The sequence below is a fragment of the Ornithorhynchus anatinus genome, chromosome 11 (genome assembly GCF_004115215.2).
Source record: "Ornithorhynchus anatinus isolate Pmale09 chromosome 11, mOrnAna1.pri.v4, whole genome shotgun sequence".
Lineage (NCBI taxonomy): Eukaryota > Metazoa > Chordata > Mammalia > Monotremata > Ornithorhynchidae > Ornithorhynchus > Ornithorhynchus anatinus.
The window spans coordinates 48,619,352-48,640,657 of record NC_041738.1 but is presented as its reverse complement, the minus strand read 5'-3'; the positions used below and the strand labels follow the sequence as shown (position 1 = coordinate 48,640,657).

At 42.6% G+C, this 21,306-nt stretch overlaps 1 protein-coding gene and 1 long non-coding RNA gene across 3 annotated transcripts in view; one reads left to right on the top strand and one right to left on the bottom strand.

Moving 5' to 3' along the window:
- The window catches only part of CDH13 (cadherin 13), a 901,878-nt gene that overhangs the window by 810,578 nt on the left and 69,994 nt on the right, over positions 1-21,306 (top strand). The gene's annotated exons all lie outside the window — the stretch shown is intronic.
- LOC114815030 overlaps positions 1-21,306 on the bottom strand; it is a 65,080-nt gene that overhangs the window by 16,557 nt on the left and 27,217 nt on the right. The window contains exon 2 of the long non-coding RNA XR_003762817.1: positions 2,644-2,737. This is a non-coding gene — a long non-coding RNA (uncharacterized LOC114815030). The remainder of the gene's footprint in view (positions 1-2,643; positions 2,738-21,306) is intronic.

Sequence of the window (21,306 nt, the reverse complement as noted above, 5' to 3'; positions counted from 1 at the left end):
ACAGACAATTACCCTCCCCACTTTCAAAGCCATATTGAAACTTCTTCATGAGGTCTTTCCTGATTAAGCCCTTATTTCCTCATGAGAAGCAGCATGGCGTGGTGGATAAAGCATGGGCCCGGGAGTCAGAGATCATGGGTTCTAATCCCAGCTCTGCCACTTGTCTGCTTTGTGACCTTGAGAAAGTCATTTCACTGAGCCTCAGTTGCCTTATCTTTAAAATGGGGATTGAGACTAAGAGTCCCCCATGGGGCAGGGATTGTGTCCAACCTGATTTGCTTGTACCCACCCGAGTGCTTAGTACAGTGCCTGGCATATAGTAATTGCTTAATAAACACCATTATGATTTCCTCTATGCCTAATCCCTTCTGCAATACACTTATTTGCTCCCTTTATTCACCACCCAACGCCTCAGCACTTATGTAAATATCCATAATTTATTTTTATTATTGTCTGCCTCTCTCTAGACTGTAAGCTCATTGTGGGCAGGGAATGTGTTTTTTGTTGTGTTGTACTTTCCCAAGGTCTTAGTACAGTGTTGTGCACAAAGTGCTCAATAAATATGATTGAATGATACATTAATCCAGCTGGAAAATAACAAATGTCTGGACCCAGATGGTGGTCTTTCGGGTAGAAAGTAATGAGTGAATCTAAGAAATGCTAGGAAGGAAAACCTAACAGGATATAATAACAGATGGAATGGAAGAGTTGAAAAAGAGCTTGTAGATAAGAATATTACCAAGGTTGTGGACTTCAGAGACAGGATGGATAATGTTGTCAACAATTATGGGAAAGATAGGTGAAGAAGTGGCTTGGGGAGGGACTTACTGGGAAAAATAGTTTTAAACATATGAAACTCTAGGTGGCATCTGGACATCCAGGTGGTAATATCTGGGAAGCGAAAGGAAATCTGAGGTTACTGAATAGGGGAAAGTCCAGGGCTAATGAGAAAGCCAGGAGACAGTCATCCACAAAGATCTGATGGCTGAAGCCATGGGAACAGCTTGGATCTCCAAGATAGCAAGTGGGAAATAAGAAGAGTTGGAGCTCCAGAACAGAGCCTTGAGGGGCTCCCACAGTTAGGGACTGAGAGGCAGAAGAGGAGTGAGTGAAAGTAAGGGGAAAGAGTGAGAGAGGTAAGAGGAAAACCAGAAGAAAATTATGATGGTAAAAACAAGGCTGGATAGTGTTTCCAGATTAGGGGCATGGCAAATTTTGTCAAAGGTGGCTGAGAGGTCAAGGAGGATTAGGGTCCTCTAGAGTCCATTCAATTTGGCAAGGAGGAGGTTATTGGTGACTTTGGAGAGTGCCTTCTCTCTTATGGGAAATTTAATTTGATGGGTCAGAAGCATTTTTCATCTTTTGCTGATTGATGTCAAAATGTCATTCTTCTGAGTAAAAATTCAGTAGTCACATAGCTAAATGACTATTCCTGCTTGTTTTTATATATCACTGATGTAATGAACACATTCATTCATTCAATTGTATTTATTGGGTGCTTACTGTGTGCAGAGCACTGTACTAAGCGCTACTGGGTCCTTCAAGAAAAGATCCTAAAATTATCAACTTGCAAGCTGGCTGTGTGTTTGGGAGGGAAAGGAAGGTGGAAGAAGTTTGTAATGAATATTGGCCCTGGAAGGCAGAGCTTAGGGCTCAGAACAGCAGGTCACTGTTTTTTTTTTTGTTTTTTTTGGTGGGGGGGGATTTGTAGTCTGTATGCTTGCCCTACTGCTGTGACTGCTGACAGTGATTGAGTACTAGCTTTGTGTTTTTACCTCCCCCATTAACTGATGGGCTGGAGCCCTATGTTCTATAGAAAATTAACTTGGCTCGTTCCCATGGATCAAGAACTCCAATAGTTTATAGTGTGTGGGGGGATGTGGATGAGGATGGGGGTGTATGCCCAAGCACACACGAAGTCATTTTTCATTTTGGGAGATTAGGGTAGCTCATTTATCTCCTAAACTTTAGATGGGAAGTTCTGATCAAGCATTTCCAATTCAGAATTGTAAATAAAAAAAGATGAAGGAAGCAGTAAAGAAACCCTTCAACCCTTCAATAGGCGAACTAGAAATGAAATTGCATGATTACTGATATTAAGAAGCCTGGCACCAGTAAATCCTTGTGCCTTCCCTGGGGTTCCACAAGAGTTAAATAAGGAAAACCCTAGGGGGTTGGGTTTATTAGCATGTATTTTCCCAATTTCTAAATTAATAGAAATACCTTTTAGAAAGTCCTCGTGCCTCACCTACAATTAGTTCTGTCGTTGAAATTTCCAGAAGGGTGCAGGTGGAAATGATTCTTTCACTGCTGCTTACTTAAGTGATTTCCAGCTGACATCAGCCTGATTTCTGGCCACATTAGCTGCCATCCCATTGAAACTCTATTGACCCAACTAACTGGTTGCATAGTGGTCATTCAGTTTTCCTATATTTTCTGCTCCTTTGGGGGGAAAATGATTTTGAAGGTCCACATGAGTTGCAATAGGCATATTGCTTGACATTTTGGTTCTGAAGTCTGCTACGTGACTCTCAGAGCTTTACTCTGGGAAGAATGTGAGAGGCAAACTCTCCCAATGGAAAAGAGGAAATAAATGTGCGCCTAACAACACAGTGCAAATGAAAAACAAAATAGGAAACTTACTGTGTTTCAAAAAACTTTGGTAGTTTTCAAGCCAGAATACATCCAGGAACTTCACCTTCAGCTCTTCACGTTTTGATTAATTTCCGAGGTATGGCTAATAATGAAAGAGCCGTAGCTAATTTGCATATGTCAACAAATATTCGAACAATTACATCCCTGATTTTGCCAGTGTGTTAGTGCTAGATATGGTGTATAATTAGCTTTTAGGACTAATACAAATAGATTTTACCTTCAGGCTTATTTACTGGTTCTTATTAAAAAGAGAGAGTTGGAGGGTTTTTTTAAAAAGAACGATTCATACAAATCACTGAATTAGTTTCTCCTAAGGAAAACAAAGCATTACAAGGGAAGTCCTGTAAGGAGGAAAGCTGTGCTAGAATAGAATACATTATTAGTGTACGTAATTATTAGAGTACATACTGGCAGATTTCAAATGAATCTCTGCATTTACCAAGGAGAGGAGATGTCAGAAAGGGAAGACCAATATTGCTTCACACATCCTCTTCTGCCCCTTTAGGGGAGAGAGGAAAAATGTTTTTCTCCCTCTGAGATACTACAAAGCCCATAGAGAAGCAGCATGGCTTAGTGGAAAGAGCCTGGTCTTAGGAGTCAGAGGTTGTGGGTTCTAATCCCCACTCCACCACTTAGCTGTGTGACCTTGGGCAAGTCACTTAACTTCTCTGTGCCTCAGTTACCTCATCTGCAAAATGGGGATTAAGACTGTGAATCCCAGATGGGACAACCTGATTACCTTGTGTCTACCCCACCAATTAGAACATTGCTTGGCACACAGTAAGCGCTTAACAAATACCATCATCATCATCATCCGTGCAGTTTCCGGAGAGGAACAGTTTGGAACACAGTTGGGCAGCAGGAATACTCCCCTCCCTATCATCTCTCTCGAGCCTTCCTTCAGAGCAGGAAAAAAGAGTTTGTGCTGGGGTCCAGTGCTTCTTGTACCTCCCTTCTACCATCTGAGCAGCTTAGCTCTAGTGGAGCAATCCCACCATCCCAGCCCTTGGTGGGCGATGGATACGGTGCTCCTCCCCACCCAAGAGAGGCTGAGAAAAGCAGAGAGGTGCTGCAGACGCTTCATAGTTCAGCGCATGGGACCGGACAGACTAAAATCACCAAATACTGGGCCAATTCTTTCATTCAATGCCATCCTAAATCAGAGGCATCTCCTCAGAGCCCACAAGCTCACTGTTTCAGAGTGCCCCTGTCCCAAGGGGGCCTCCAGCATCCTTGGCCTCTCAGGGGGTGTGCAGTGGCCTTGGGAGAGTTTAGATTGGAGAAGCAGAGTGGCTTAGTGGAAAGAGCACGGGCTTGGGAGTCAGAGGACGTGGATTCTAATCCTGGCTCCGCCACTTGTCTGCTGTGTGATCTTGGGCAAGCCACTAAACTTCTCTGTGCCTCATCTGTAAAAGGGGGATTAAGACTGTGAGCCCCATGGGAGACAACCTGATTATCTCATCTCTACCCCAGCACTTAGAACAGTCCTCGGCATGTAATCTCGGTATCATCCTTGACTCGTCTCTCTCGTTCACCCCACACATCCTATCCGTCACCGAGACCTGCCGGTTTCACCTCTACAACATCGCCAAGATCCGCCCTTTCCTCTCCACCCCAACGGCTACCTTACTGTTTCGGGCTCTCGTTATATCCTGGCTAGACTACCGTGTCAGCCTTCTCTCTGACCTCCCTTCCTCCTCTCTCGCCCCGCTCCGGTCTATTCTTCACTCCGCTGCCCGGCTCATCTTCCTGCAGAAACGATCTGGGCATGTCACTCCCCTTCTTAAACAACTCCAGTGGTTGCCTATCAACCTCCGCTCCAAACAAAAACTCCTCACTCTAGGCTTCAAGGCTCTCCATCACCTTGCCCCTTCCTACCTCTCCTCCCTTCTCTCTTTCTACCACCCACCCCGCACGCTCCGCTCCTCCGCCGCCCACCTCCTCACCGTCCCTCGGTCTCGCCTATCCCGCCGTCGACCCCTGGGTCACGTCCTCCCGCGGTCCTGGAACGCCCTCCCTCCTCACCTCCGCCAAACTGATTCTCTTTCCCTCTTCAAAACCCTACTTAAAACTCACCTCCTCCAAGAGGCCTTCCCAGACTGAGCTCCTCTTCTCCCTCTACTCCCTCTGCCACCCCTCCTTTACCTCTCCGCAGCTAAACCCTCTTTTTCCCCTTTTCCCTCTGCTCCTCCACCTCTCCCTCCCCATCCCCACAGCACTGTACTCGTCCGCTCAACTGTATATATTTTCATTACCCTATTTATTTTGTTAATGAATTGTACATCGCCTCGATTCTATTTAGTCGCCATTGTTTTTACGAGATGTTCTTCCCCTCGACTCTATTTATCGCCATTGTTCTTGTCTGTCCATCTCCCCCGATTAGACTGTAAGCCCGTCAAACGGCAGGGACTGTCTCTATCTGTTGCCGACTTGTTCATCCCAAGCGCTTAGTACAGTGCTCTGCACATAGTAAGCGCTCAATAAATACTATTGAATGAATGAATGTAGTAAGCACTTAACAAATACCAGCATCATTATTATTATTATACCCTAGGAGCATCTAGCCAGATATGGGCCTATTCCTTTGTTTGTTTGGTGAGCATCTGGGAAGTCTCCATCCGCAGAACAGGAGCAGGGTCCAGACGGGGCCAGATCCCCTTGGGAGAACCGGATAATCTCATGGCAAAAATCCTCCCTCTTCCTAACCTTTCTCAGTCCTCCTGGGCTGAATTATGACCACAAGTGTGAATGGTAGGCCCCTCCTTCCCACCCGTGCCATTAACTGGCTAACAGGTCAAATATCATCAATATCTTTAGGACACAGGGAGTTTCTATGACATTTTTTCAACCTGCCATGAGGTTTGCCCTCTGCATGCAATATATTATACCTGTATAGGAGAAGAAAAGGGTTTTGGCAGAGTGTGAATGGTGTAGTAAAATCCATCACAACTTTCAAAGGCTCAAGAGCCAGCCCTCTTGACAGTAAGAAGTTTAACCCTGCTGTATTAGTGTCATTATATATGTGCATGCCTCTCCATCAGGCCACTGGCCTCTCATTCCCTCCTTGTGAAGAGGCAAAGTGGCTTGCCGTAAGTCTGAAAACCACCTGCTCTGAGACCGTCGCGGTGGTCAAAGGAGATGGTGTCCCCCTTTGGGCTTTGTGGCATGGACTCTACAGAATCCAGGTGTAGGGGACGTCTCTGGGACAAGTGGCAAATGACACTGAATTAAAGTGCAGTAGTCAAGGCACTTTTAGCATCTCAGGAACCTAGGTATCAGAGCCATGTCCAGCGCTTAGTACAGTGCTTGATTGGCACATAATAAACGCTTCTCAAATATCATCATTATAATTATCACGTGGGGAGGGAGTTCAGCTTGCCCCGGTCGGCCACAATAAGGGAATCGAGGGTGAGCATGGAAGAAAGTAGCTCTCCCTCCCAAGACTGCCAGGCCTGATTTGTTGTGCTCTTGGCACTGCCGGCTAGAAAGATGGAAAGAAGGTCTCGGTATTTGTAGCTGTTTTCAGTCTTCTAGACCCCAAAATATACTCACTAGTCTTTGTCAGATGATTATTATTGGAGCCGAGGGTTGGCTTCGCCAGGGGGTGATAATGTTCAGACTTCCCTTGGGGGAGGAAACTGATGTCAAAGGGACTGAGAAGTAGGAAACTTCTTAGGAACTACATTTGCCAAAGTCACCAGGCTATTAGGGTCAGTCAAGTCGGATAAAGCCTTTTAAATTTTAAAAAGGAGCCTCTCTGATTGTCTGTTCTTTCTCTCTCTCTCTGCCTGCCTTGCGCTCTTTCACTAGATGTCTGAAGGTCCTGCTTGTGCTGTTTGAGAAACACCTTCTCAGAACTATATCTGCTTAAGGAACTTTGCAAAGTTTTGGGAGTTTGTGTGTGTTCAGGAAAGTTTGTGAATCTGGTGGGGAAAAGGAGTGTTGTAATTTGAATTCGATATAGTTTTCCCCCTCTTTCTCTTTAGGTACCTTAAATTAAACTTCTTCCAGATGTCAGTTATGGATACAGAGAACTCCCTAGTGGTTTTTCTGAATTTCTCTCGGGTTCCTCGGCCAGTAACCCATACAGACTACCCATTCAGTTGTTAGAAATCCATGTCCTGAGACAACTTAGAGGGCTTACAGGCCAAAATCAGGTCATTCTAAAGATATGCTGACCAAATCACAAAGCTAATGAGAGATTTGCTTAAGATCACAGATACCTAACCAAGGTGGCACAATTCCCAGAGTCACAGCCAGGAACTCTCAGAACTGACTTAATTCAGACCATTATAGCTTAACACTTCCTTTTCCTGAACCAGATGGGCTGGTTGAATCAGGTTATAATAAATTCTCTAATTCACACCCAAACCCACAGCAGGACTCAGATGTTCACTGTTAAATGAATGCCACATCATTTCACAGTATTTATACAGTTTTTTGAAGTCTTTGTTTTCTTCATAAGCACAAATGCTATTGGCTAGAAGTCGTCAAGTATTTTGTGATGATGAAACTATCATTCATTCAATAAGCAGGTTTTTTAAACTTTATAAAAATGAATCAAAGTTAGTTTTTGCTTTGTGGGATAACATTCTGCAAAACTTTCACCATCCTTCTCCCAAATTATTTTGCTTTTGCTGAACTGGATTTTTTTGTGTGTTCATATACCATTCTCTCTGATGCCTCCTAATAGCTCTTAGATGCATTTCTTAAACTCTTTTGCTTCCCCCTATTTGTAATTCATTTTAGTGTCTATCGCCCCCACTAGATATTAAGCTCTTTGAGGGCAGGCTCGATATCTACTAAATTCTATTGTCATTTCTCAAGTGCTTACAGCAGCACTCTGCACAGAGTAAGCACTCAATTAATACTATTATTTAATTGATTGATGGTTTTGACTTTTCAGATTTAGCAGATTTTAAATTTGATGTTTTATCAGTAGGGGAGATTTCTTTCTTTCATCACTTCTGTACTCTCCCTTAGAATTTCAGGTGCATTAGAGGGGCAAGGTCATCATAGCAAAAATAAATTAATGATCAGTTTTCAATTTTTCATTATTCAGTGGCAGGTGACTGGAACATTGACTGGATTTTACCTCATTTGGACCCCAGTGCTGCAGAAAGGCCAAGTTCCTAAATCATTGCCCTGACAAGTGCCATTTATCTAACACCAGAGTTTAGACATGACCTTCTAGTTACAGAGTGACTGCGGCATGTCTTCCCGCATAATAAAGGGTGTTCATAAGGTATCATAGAAATACAGAATGGACTTGGAATGAATTATGTATTGTTGAAACCTGTAGTTATCTTTGAGTTTAAAAGTGAGGGAACCACTAAGCCTTAACCCTCCAAAGCAATATTTCACAGGCATTTCAAATTTGGTAAGCTTGGTAATACTCATAATAATTATGGTACTTGTTAATTGCTTACCATGTGCCAAGCACTGTTCTAAGCACTGAGGTAGATATAAATTAGGTTGGACACAGTCCCTGTCCCCGAAGGGGTCACACTCTTAATCCCTATTATACAGATGAGGTAACTGAGGCCAGAGAAGTTAACTGATTTGCCCAAACTACACAGCAGACGCTTGGTGGGGTCAGAATTAGAACCCAGGCCTTTCTGACTCCAGCAGTGTGGTCTATACAGGCTCTAGACTCTAGTCTCTAGACTGTAAGCTCCTCTCCAGACTGTTTGCCTCCTGTAGTCAGTAACCATATCTGCCAACTCACGTGTATTGTACTTTCCCAAGCCCTTAGTGCAGGGTTCAGCACACAATAAGCACTCAATAAATGCTACCAATTGAACAATTGCTCCGCAACAGTAAGCCTCGATTGATTGCTTATTCAAATTTAAGTGAAAAAGAGACAATGTCACACAATGACTTGTAACTTGACCCCCATGCTAAAAGGGACCGATATGCATTCCTATTCTTGATTTGATGTTTGATCAATGATCTTTTTTAAGAGCTAGCTGAGTTTAAAACACCATACTAAACGCTTGAGAAAGAACAACAGAAGCATGAGAAATGTTTCCAGACCACTATGAATTTACATTCTATTAGAAGAGACAGACCTAAAAATACTTACAAAAGAATTCAGAATAATAATTGACTTTAAAATCAAATATACACATATGGACGAGTGCTGAGGATGGATCTAAATATTTAAATACTAGAGGCGGTTTGGTTGCTGTTACTCAGGGTGGTGGGAGTTAATTAGGGAATGCTTGTTGAAAGAAGCAGAATGTGAGAAGGGCTTTGAACATGGGGGAAGAGCTGTGTCCTGCAGGTTTTGTCCAGGTTGGCTGGAGTTTTAGGCCAGAGAACTGCATGAGCAGGAGGCAGGAGAGTGCGGTACAATGGGAAGATTAGCTTTGTAGGAACAAAAAGAGTGAGTTGAGGAGCAGCGGGTGTAGAGAACTGAGATGTAAGATGGGGAGCCTTCATGAACTTTAAGATGATTTCTACTTCTGGAAATGAAATTTCTCTTCCAAATGTCATACCTTCCTTTCTGTTTAAAAATCTCCCTCTGCCAGCTATCCCAGTATGCCACCCCCTCAGACATTTCAGTACTTTATAAGTTCATAAGTATTTGTTTTTGATGTATTTATCTTCTTTTAGTTTATATAAAATTGTTTTCATGTATGTCAGATTATGTGTGCTTGTCTTCCCCATTAGATTCTAGGCTCCTTGAGGGTTGAAATCAAATATAATAATTGTGTTAATAGTATAATATTCTCACCACAGCGAACGCTCAATACCAGCTGTGCACAATGAGAGTATTGGTATTTCCCTCTTCTTCAGGTTACCCCCCTCTTTCCTTTTGAAATTTGGGGTGTAGAGAAGGGACAACCAATGGCACTGGGCAGGGGAGGGAGGGGGTTGTTGAGGGATGAGGAAAGTGGGAGTCACTCTCTGGATTCAGATGACTACACTCAGCTCCAGAGATGATGGGAGGGCAGTCCCCCGGGCTCTAAATGCATATAATCCAGCTCCCCTTGTCAACACTGATTATTCTCAGTTCAGCTTTTTATCAGAGCTTTGGCTTAAAATAACCAGGCCATTTTCAGCTATTTCTCTGCCACAGGGGTTACTGAGATTACCTGCAGACTCACTCTGTGGGATTATTCACATCAAAAAATATTTATTGAGGGTCCAAAGGGTACAGAGCATTTTATGAACTGCTCATCTCCCTGACTCCATGGGACCTTCATTTTCACCCCCCCCATGTTTATCTATCTATCCAGGCACCCTTTCCACCACAACTCTCACTTTCCCATCCTCCCACACACACACCCGTCCCCCATCCCTCAACCACTTTCTATTTTTATGGACCATTGCAGGTAGGTGAGAGCCCATATCCATTATAATTGGGTCCTACTGAGCCACATGCAATCCTAAAGTACACCGATTTTCCAGAAACAGAGTGTCTCTAAACCTAAAATTTGCTTTCAGACACATTCTGCCTTCAGATGTTTTCATATAGTTGCTATTGGGGACAGGCCTGAAAGATATTTCTTATTATTGGATTTTTTGTGTTGTTATCCATTCATTGTCTGTGGGACTAAGATTCATTTTCCTGGTAAATGTTTTCCCTGTGACATAGCACACACTTAGTGAGCATGCCAGTGATCCGGCTCTTAAAGCAGCAAAGCCGAATATCTTTCAGTACAGTAAAGACTAGAGTCTCACCCCATTTATCTTGTATAAGAATTGTTTTTTTCTTAAAGCAGCCGCTTCTATTACAGATCATTACTGTAGCTCCTAAATTGTTCTTTCACTTCAATTTGAAGTCCAAAGTCTCTCTCATAAACTTGTTACAGTTTCCTTACAAAGCTTGGTCAATTGTTTAGATTTAAGATTCATGATCACTAACCAGTAACCCAATGACATGTGAGTTGTAGAGTAACAGACAACAGTGTACTTTAAAGGATGAAGAGAATACCCGGTGTAGGTGAGACTGCAGCGATCAAAGGAGAATGATGCTGAATGAGGAGCCAAATGATATTTCATGGGACACAAATGCCAAATGAAAACTTATACTCCCAGTGGTGCTATTAATAATAATGATGGTATTTATTAAGTGCTTACTATGTGCCCAGCACTGTTCTAAGTGTTGGCTTAGATCCAAGTTATTCAGGCTGACTGACATGGAGCACAGAGTCTTTTAATCTCCATTTTACAAATGAGGTCACTGAGGCACAGAGAAGTGAAGTGACTTGCCCAAGATCACACAGCAGACTAGTGGCAGAACCAGGGTGAAAACCCAGGTTCTTCTGACTCCCAGGCCCGTGCTCTTATCCACTAGGCCATGGTTCTTCCCTAGTAATCGTATTGATTAAGAGCCTACTGTGGTCAAAGCACTGTGCTAGGTGGTGGGAAAAAAAAGTACCCAGTTGAGAGAATTAGACATGGTTCTTGGCCCACTAGGGGCTCACATCTGTTCTCTCTCCTACCTAAACTGTGCGCCCCATGTGTGACACAGACTGTCTGACCTGATTAACTTCTATCTACCCTAGCAGTTAGAAGAGTACTTAACATGCAGTGAATGCTTAGCAAGTACCATCATCATAATCATAATCTTCATCATAATCATAAAACTAATGTGTCAAGGATTTTTGTGACAATCACATATGGAAAGACAAATCAAAGCACAAAAACCTCTGTAGCCTTCTGCCCCTGAGAGAATGATTTTTTTCCTCAGTGTTTCAGCAGGGAAATTAGTGAAATGGAGCCCCAGATATGGTGAACTGAAATGAATGCTTAGGAAAAAGGACAGTACTACTACAATTAACCTCATTTTGCTCCTTGCAGCAAGGGAGAAAATCCATGGAAGGAAATGATTGGGCTTTATCTGAAGATTGGAGATGGTCTGATACCATCTCCCACTGAGGGAGAGACAGTTCCTGCTGACTCTGTACACCCATAAATGCTAGTTCAAAATAACCACTACAATAATAGTTGTGGTATTTGTTATGCACTTGTTATGGGACAAGCACTGTACTAAGTGCTGATACAAGATAATCAGATTATACACCGTCCCTGTCCCACATGAGGTTCACAGTCAAAAGGGAAGGGAGAACAGGTATTGAATTCCATTTTGCAAATGAAGAAACTAAGCACAGAGAAGTTAAGTGACTCACCAGGGTCCCACAGCCAGCAAGTGGGGGAACCGGGATGAACCTGGAATGGTTTTTTTAGGGAGCTGGGACAGCATAGTAGATGTATATCCCTGTGTAATTTGGTCCATGGAACAGCAACCCTAAAGCTTCCTCTTTCCCTGCATGGTACATTTCTGTTTGAGCCAGGTAGAGATCCTATATCTCTCACATCTGCAGAGACTGTCAGTTCAAGAAGTGATTCTCTCCTATTAATGCCAATTGGATAGCAAAAGGGAATTAGCTTGGGCAAGAGTTTTAAAATAATGATGGATGGACCTTTGTCTGGGAGAGAATGTGAGCTAACTGATATTCTTTCACTATGTTCTAGGGACCGTACCAAATGCTGGGGGGGAATATAAGCAAATCTGATTGCCTACAGTCCCGATCCCATATTGGACTCGTGGTCTTAATCCCCATTTTACAGATGAAGGAACTGAGGCACAGACCTTGATTTAGCCAAGGTCACACAGCCAACACGTGGCAAAGCCAGGATTAGAACCCTTGACCTTCTGACTCTCTGGCCTCTGATCTATCCAGAGGCCAGGCTGCTTCTCTCCTGTGGGTCTGCTGAAAATAGAATGTGGTCTTGTGAGAGACAAAAAGAAAATATTTCAGTTCATTTTCCTCAGTTCTCTGTCTTGCAAGAAGCAGCATAGTGTAGTGGATAAAGCTCGGGCCTGGGAGTCAGGAGGTCAAGTGATCTAATCCCAGCTCTGCCACTTGTCTGCTGTGTGACCTTGGGCAAGTCACTTCACTTCTCTTTGCCTCAGTTCCCTCATCTGTAAAATGGGGATTAAGACTGTGAGCCCGATATGAGCCAGGGACTGTGTCTAACCCGATTTGCTTGTATCCATCCCAGTGCTTAGAGCAGTGCCTGGCACACAGTAAGCACTTAAATACCATAATTATCATTATTATTATTTTATCCCCTAACCCCAGATGTTCTGACCTTGGAATGTCCACCCAGTGGCCTGGCATCATGAGATATTATTCCTCCTGCTGAGTGGAAGTAGTCCACCTCTAGTTGTGGCCCAATTTCCATTTCTAGAAGGTGGCTTCCATCAGCGCCCTGATGTGACCGTTTCCTGGAAAACACCATGAAGAGTGACTCAGCTGCAGAATATCAAAAGACTAAGACCCAACTAATACAGTCCCAAATTTCCATCCCCAAACTGGTCATTCCTGCTTATGCTCCTCTCAGCATGTAAGTCCCTTTATTCTATGACCATGTGTCATTTCATGGGCAGGTGAGAAGTTACATGGTACATCATTAGTGAAGAATTTCTTTTGCAGACCCTTGGCTAGACTGCTGCCAGTAAATCCATAATGAATTCAGAATAGGAAAAAGGGGATAGCAGCCTTTTTTAATTAACAGAAACAAAACTTTCACCAACCCAAAATGACTAGAATTATAATGAAGCAATAGACAAGATAATCAACTCTGGAAAAAAAATCTTAATGACTGACCTATGATGACAGTTCCAATCACTAATTTTTCTAGAGCAGAAAATCAGGTTATGCAAATTCTTAACCATAGTCATACTCAATGAAGGTTTTATTTCCTTTGTTGCAGTGCCAGTTGATTTTCTCAGCCAGTCAGAATACATAGTATAACTAAAGGACCATAAATCAACTCTTTGGAAGCTGATAAACAGAAACTGTACAGATCCTATATTTGCATTGACTGTGAAAATCATAAATCCTCCACATAATATCTCCTTAAACATCATCCCCCCCCTTAGCCTGAGTGGGCAATTCATGAAAAGCTGTCACCCCCCCCTCCACCCCCAGCAATTGATTTTTCCATTTTCTAAGTTTTTTCTTCACTCAGTGGCCCTAAACCACAGTTTAACACTGTTCGCTTGATGCTTGACAGAGCACTGGTGACTTCAGCCTCTCATCTTCAGAATCTACAGTGCAGATAGTAATTCATTAGTAGTAGCAGGATTTTTATTCAGATTCAGGCTCATGTAAGCAGAATGATCCAATTTTAATAAACCTTTCTTAGTCACCAGATCTTCCTGTTCTGCTCCTTTGTTCCAAGGTAAATGGCTACCACTCTGGTACTAGCCTCGGTCTTGCCACAGCTGGGATATTACATTAGCCTCCTTACCAATCCTTCAGCTTCTTACCCTTCCAGTCTATACTACCTTTTGCCGCTGCACAGACCATCTTCCTTCTGAAGTAGCACTTGACCCCCAACTCCCCATTCCTCAAAATCTTCCGCTGGCTTCCAATGTCTCTCGCCACCAAACAGATACTCTTCACAATCGGCTTCAAGACTCTCCCCATCTTGTCCCTACCTTACCTATCTGCTCTCTTCTTCTACTCCTCAGTGGAATCTTCACCCTTCCTAAGGCATCCCATTTGCTCCACCTCATTCTCAACTCTCCTTTCTCCATCCCCTCACTCACGATGTTCCTCCTTCTTGGAACTCCCTTCCTCTCTACATCAGATAGATCACAGCTGTCTCCACATTCAAGCCCTCCAAAAATCTCACTTCTTCCAACAAGCGCTTCCTGACTAATTTTCCAAAACCTGAACTAAAGCATCTCTTTAGCCCCTCTACAACTTGCGGATTCATTTCTTTATTTATGGATTTATTTAGAACTCATTTTATACAACGTATTGAGTTTTTAACTACTTGAATTGTAAGGATTTTTTACGCTTGTTTCAAACACTAGCATTTAAGTTCTTATTGACAGAGAAACTGTCTAATGGATAAAGCATGGCCCTGGGAGTCAGAAGGACCTGGGTTCTAATCCCCACTCAACCACTTGTCTGCTGTGTGACCTTGGGCAAGTCATTTCACTTCTCTGTGCCTCTAAAATTGGGATTAAGGCTATGAGCCCCATGTGGGACAGGGACTGTGTCCAACTAGATTAGCTTGTTTCTACCCCAACCCTTAGAACAATGCTTAACACCTAGTACACCCTTAACAAAGACCATTTTTATAATACTTCCCAAGCAGCTAGTACAGAGCACCATGCCAAATGGGCACTAAATAAGTGCTACTACTTCTACTAGTTGAAGGATTTAACACTCCATTTGTGCATAGAATAAACAAGTCATAGTTACAGAGAAGCAGTCAACAATAACTTGCATCTTTTGGTTTTGCCTTTTCTTTCTGGAAGATTCCTGGGAGACCAGGCTTGTAGAGAAGCAGGGTGACCTAGTGAAATGTCCACAGGACTCGAAATCATAGAAATCATGGAGAAGTAGCATGGCTCAGTGGAAAGAGCCTGGGCTTCGGAGTCAGAGGTCACGAGTTCGACTCCCGGCTCTGCCACTTGTCAGCCGTGTGACTGTGGGCATGTCACTTCACTTCTCTGTGCCTCAGTTCCCTCATCTGTAAAATGGGGATTAAAAGTGTGAGCGCCCCACATGGGACAACCTGATTACCCTGTTTCTCCCCCAGCGCTTAGAACAGTGCTCGGCACCTAGTAAGCGCTAAACAAATACCAACATTATTATTAAATCATAGAACCCAAGTTCTAATCCTGGCCCTGCCACTCACCTGGTATGAAACTTCTTTGGGCAAGTCACTCAACTTCTCTGTGCCTCGATTCCTTCATCTGCAAAATGGGGATTCAATGTCTCTTCTCTCTCCTGCTTAGACTGTGAGCCACATGTGGGACCTGATCATCTTGCATCTACCCCAATGCTTAGTGCAGTGTTTAACACATAAGTACTTAACAGATACAACAATTATTACTGTTATTATAGGCACGGTATTAAAGATTCAAGTCTTCCATCTAGAAGTAGAAGTAACTGTCTCTATTCTTTAGGAATGCTCCAGACCAATGGATGTTCATAAGTTTCATGGGTTCTGGAAAACATAATTTCTTACTTTTTCTCAGTTGAAGAGAGAGCCTCATAAATGACCCACAACCCAAAAAGGAATGGTCAAAGGAGAGAATGACATAGATCAAAATTTTACTGCAGAATCTTGGAGCAGCATGTTACAAACTCATTGCCTTAATTGGTTTTTGAAATGGCTGAATCTCATTACTGACCCGTGAACTACAAAATTAGTAAATGAACTTTGGCATAAGAGCATAAATGCAGTCACATCAGGAATCTGTATGTGGAGGAGTTTCAAAACAGGTCTGGAGACTCATAATCACCAAAAAAAGATGAATTCTGATTTGGTTAATAGTGCTATTATAGTCTGAGGGGGCCAGTAATCTGCTCCTCCTCAAATGGTGCACTACCAGGAGTCCAAAGTAATTTGTAGAAAGGTGAGTGATTTTTTTTTCCCCATCATCTTTCCTTTGGCAAAGTTATTTTAAAGAGCTGATAAGGATGTCAGATTTTTTTGTAAGTTAAAGTCAAAACCTTGACTCGTGTCTATGGAATCTTGATGATGTTAAATTTCATGATGATAAAATTTTCACCTCTTGTAAAACAATCCCTTAGGTTCTTTAGTCACATGTAAAAGTTGTACAGCTTCTACTGAGGGAAAAAAAAAATTGGATTACTCCAAGTTCCTACTAGCTGAGGGTGGAACTAAGTACGGTGGTGTGTGTACACAAACACACACACAGAAATTAGAACATTGAAGAATAATATTAACAAAGTTGGCATTTGTTAAGCACTTCCTATGTGCAAAACACTGTTCTAAGCACTGGGGAGGATACAAATTGATCAGGTTGTCCCACGTGGGGCTCAGAGTCTTAATTCCCATTTTACAGATGAGGGAACTGAGGGACAGAGAAGTGAAGTGACTTGCCCAAAATCACACAAGTGACAAGCAGCGGAGACGGGATATGAACCCATGATCTCTGACTCCCCAGCCTGTGCTCTTTCCACTGAGCCACGCTGCTTCTCTCAATGAGCAAGCAGATCTGGAACAGAGAAAATATCATCTCACTGTATCCCTCACTGAACCTGTCAATAAGCACAGGACATAAAATAGTTATAGCATGAAACAGTCCTGTTAAAAAATAGAAAAAAAGACTACTGAACGCTGGAAGCAGAGAGGCAGCATCCAGATACCCAGAGACAGGGTTCTTAATTGAACATTGCAGGTAATTCTGATTACATTTGAAAGTCATGTTCACAGAGATATGGTTCCTTAACTTGTTATTTGACTGTTATTTGGTTTCCCTTGGGATAGTCACGGATTGTTTAGCAAACATGCACGTTTGGCTTGAGTTATTAAATGATAGGGTGAAGTCTAGTTGAATGTTTAATTGCCTTTACCAATATGTCCTAAATGAAGGAGGAATTCTGCTAAGCAATGAGGACCTTTAGTTGGAATGGGACCCTAGTAAAAATACTGAGGTACAGGGAGCGTGTCAAAGTGCACTGCGCTAATATAGATCCCTTTACTGAAAAGGTATTCATGTAATGGGAAATTTGGATGGGCCAGGATAATTCCTGGGTGGTCTCACTTGAACCCAGGCCCCTGTTCCCAGTGGTTGTCTCTCCCCTTTAGGTGTCCATCAGCTAACAGGGGTCTTGAATCCACACCTGGTCTATTGGCAAAGATGGGAGTGACCCAGGGCCAGTGGAGACACCACCCAGAGGACTCCTTGGTCTGCGCTCCAGAAGGGCAGAAACATATCTATCAACTCTGTTATTCTGTACTCTAAGTGTTTAGTGCAGCGCTCTGCACATTGTAAGCACTCAATAAATGCTATTGATTGATTGGGCCAGGTCCTGGCGGTGCTTACCCCTCATTCCCCCAGTCCTGTTTGGGGCCCAATTATCTGGTACAACTTTTTTCCCTACTTTGACCTAAATATAATGGTTTCTTAAAGAGCAAATTTTTGCCACCAGCAGGAAAGTGCCTTTCTGAAAGAGTCCCTGCCTTTTGGAACCTGACTCTTCTGATGGTCTTTCAGAGCCTGTGTTCAGTGACCTTCAGAGCACAATACAGGCTTATCTGTTCAATCAAACCAGCACTTAAATGGCAGCTGGTAGATTTTGAAATGGCATAATTTATTGACTTCTGGAAGGAGCCAATATAGCTGTTGTTATGTTTGTTTTTTAAGTTATCCTAAAGGCCCTGGAGACTAGAGAAGAGGGCATGGCATGCAAATGATGTTATCAGTAAATTATAACAGGATCGACAAATAAATAGAAGTTGAGTCACTTGACTAAGTTATTAGACTTCCTGGTCCATGTTTGTATGTATTAAATTTTATCAAAACAATTGAAATAAAAAATTAAGAACTGTATTATTCATTTTGTTTAGGGAGGTTGAAGGCTTACAGCTAATGAAGAGAAATCTGTGTAAGGTAGCAGGAGCAGCAGGTTACTAAAATATCACCTAATTAGATATACTATTGTATCTTCATTATGGTATTTGATAAGCACTTATGTGTCAAACACTGTTATAAGCACTGCTGGGTTGGATACAAGTTAATCAGGTTGGACACAGTCCCTGTCCCACATAAGGGTTCAAAGTGTCAGTAGGAGAGACAACAGGTCCTTGATCCCCCTTTTAAAGTTGATGAAACTGAGGTATAGAGAAGTGAAGTGATTTGCCTGAGGGCACACAACAAGCAGTAGGCAGAGGTGGGATTAGAAGCCGCGTCCTCTGACTACTAGGTCCAGAGTCTTTGCACTAGCCCAGTGTGCTTCTCGTGCCCCCTAGATTTCTCCCCTTTAACACAGAATGTCAAGTCCCCTTTTTTGGTGGAGTAGTCCTCAGCTACATAGGTTCAAAAGTTCCCTCCTAGGTCTCTGAAGAGAATAGAGTAGACCCTCTCCAATTCTAGTGACTTTTCCATCCAGTCCAATGTTCCCCCTCCAACTTTGTTCACCTGGAGTTGGGGTGGAAGTCCCTGGAGTACTGGTTCCATAGCCCCAGGCTACCATCTTCATAGACCAGGTGAGGAGCCACTGCCCAGCTTGCCCAGGAGAACAGGGAATGAGGTCAGGGATCCCAGTGTAGTTCAAATCTATCGATCCTTGTTATATACTGAGCAGTAACTGACTGACCCATGAGCCACAAAGTTATTAAGTGAACTTTGGTATAAAGTGTGGTCATGAGAAGCAGCGTGGCTCAGTGGAAAGAGCACGGGCTTGGGAGTCAGAGGTCATGCGTTCAAATCCCAACTCTGCCATTTGTCTGCTGTGTGACTGTGGGCAAGTCACTTAACTTCTCTGTGCCTCAGTTACCTCATCTGTAAAATGGGGATGAAGGCTGTAAGCCCCACGTGGGACAACCTGATTACCTGTATCTACCCCAGCACTTAGAACAGTGCTCTGCACATAGTAAGCGCTTAACAAATAATAACATTATTATATCAGAAATCTGTGCACTGAGGAGTTTCAAACCAGAAGCAAAACCCATATTTTTTGTCTTCGAGGAGATTACAATCAAGTGGCAGATTCTGACGTACAATAATGATTTACAGATGGCGGGAACAGGAGGAAGTTCAGGGTTAAAATCAATAGTGGTATGAATGTCAGCATGAAATAGCTGAATAAATCATTGAAAATGTGTAAGTGCTGAGAATGGATAAAAAGCAAATGAGTGCTAGTGAGGCTGGTGCGTTGACATGAATAAGCTTAGGACACCAAAACATCATTCTGACCCAATCTCAACTTCCCGTTACATTAGCATCTTATTATTGCATTTACCAACAGGAGTCATTGACCACCTTTTGGGGTATCACATACCTGTAGTGACTTCTGTTTTTCCTCTTAGACTGTTAGTGCCATGTTGGACAGTGACTGTGTCTGACTTAATTATCTTGTATTTACTCCACTGCTAAGTACAGTGCTTGGTATTACTTTTATTACTATTATTACTATTACTATTATTATTTTTCCCCCCAAGAGATTTAGTAAGAAGGGAAAATGAAAGTGAACATACGAGCGTGGCCAAGACTATGCTGTAAAGCTTCACAGCCCTGTTCAGAACAGTACAGTGAGATTTTTAAAATGGCTCCCAAACCTTCCCTGATCCCCTCTCCCTAGTCAGATATGAGAAAGTTGTCAACCATTATTCTGTTAGCACTTAAAAATATACAGGATCACCCCCAAAGGATGGCAAGCTACTTGGTACCAATTTCTGTGTGCTGTTAAGTATGGTACCTTGTGTCTTGCCAAGTTAGAAGAAATGTTCTTAACAGGATCTAGGTTGTAGAGCGAGCACCCAGCTCTACTGCACATTGATCAGCTCAGGTGAACAAAGATGTTCTGTATTCTGGATCCTTTTTGCCCCCATATTTTTCAAAGGGTATCAAACACTGAATATCCTAGACACTGATCAAGGCCTAATTTACTTGAGATTCATTTGTCCATAATGTGCATTGCATGTCTAGCCAGAGTATTTGTGTATTCAATTATTCCATTCTGATACATTGGTGGTACTTTTTGTTGTACCCTTGTTCTAACTCCTGCTTCAGCTATTTGTAAGTCATTTTTGTTTATCCCTCCACCCCGTTAGATTGCCAGCTCCTAGATGTATTTGGCATCAGTTGTATTCTCTCAAGCCCTTCCTATGGTGTTTGGCACTCAGTAGACACTTAATAAATACCAAATATGAGATAGGGCACTGGATTAAGTCCTGTGGAATTTACAATAAGAGAAAAAAACCATGGGACCTGCCTTCAAGGAATTAACAATCTAATGAGGGAGACAGGCAGACACAAATCATGTATAGAGTGGGAATAGGTAAAAAAAAAAAAGCAGAAAGCAGATACAAAGGGTAATGAAAAAGAAAAAAATGAATAAATAAAATAAACTTATTCTGTGATCCTTTGGCATTTGTGGGGGTTTGGTTAGAGGAATCCTTTAAGAATGTGGTGGAATGGTGAATACCAACGGTGTCCAATGGTGAAAATAGATTCAACAAGTCCTAGCTATCTGGGCTTTCCAGGAATATGGGAGTAGAGGAGACAGTCAACTACTGAATAATAATAATTAATTATGGTATTTGTTAAGTGCTTAATAAATGCCAGTAACTGTATTAAGTGCTGAGGTAGATACAAGCAACTCGGGTTGGACAAGTCCCTGTCCCACGTGGGGCTCACAGTCTCAATCCCCATTTTACAGATGAGGTAACTGAGGCCCACGGAAGTAAAGTGACTTGCCCAAGGTCACCCAGCAGACAAGTGGCAGAGCCAGGACTAGAACCCATTACTTTCTGATTCTATACCTTCTGGTGACCAAAGGGATATCAGATAGCTAGGGCTCAGGGTAGGAGGCTGAGGGGGGCACCAGAGTTGTCACTGCACCTGTGAATGTGTCTCCCCAAATGTAGGTAGGCAAAACCTCAAACAAAAATATCCATGAATGGCCAAAAACTGCCGTATGCACATAGAGAAATCAATAGATTACATTGGTTAATCGGTAGGGAGTTTGGAAGACAAAGGGAAATTTTCATGGAGTGATCATATTAGCATAAAGAAAATGTTTATGACTTCCTTTTGGTCCTTCAAGAAAGACACAGAGTAGAATTTCAGATTATAAACTTCATGAGGTCAGGGAGTCTTTTTTCTTAAACTCTCCTGCTTAGAACAGTGTTCCAGAC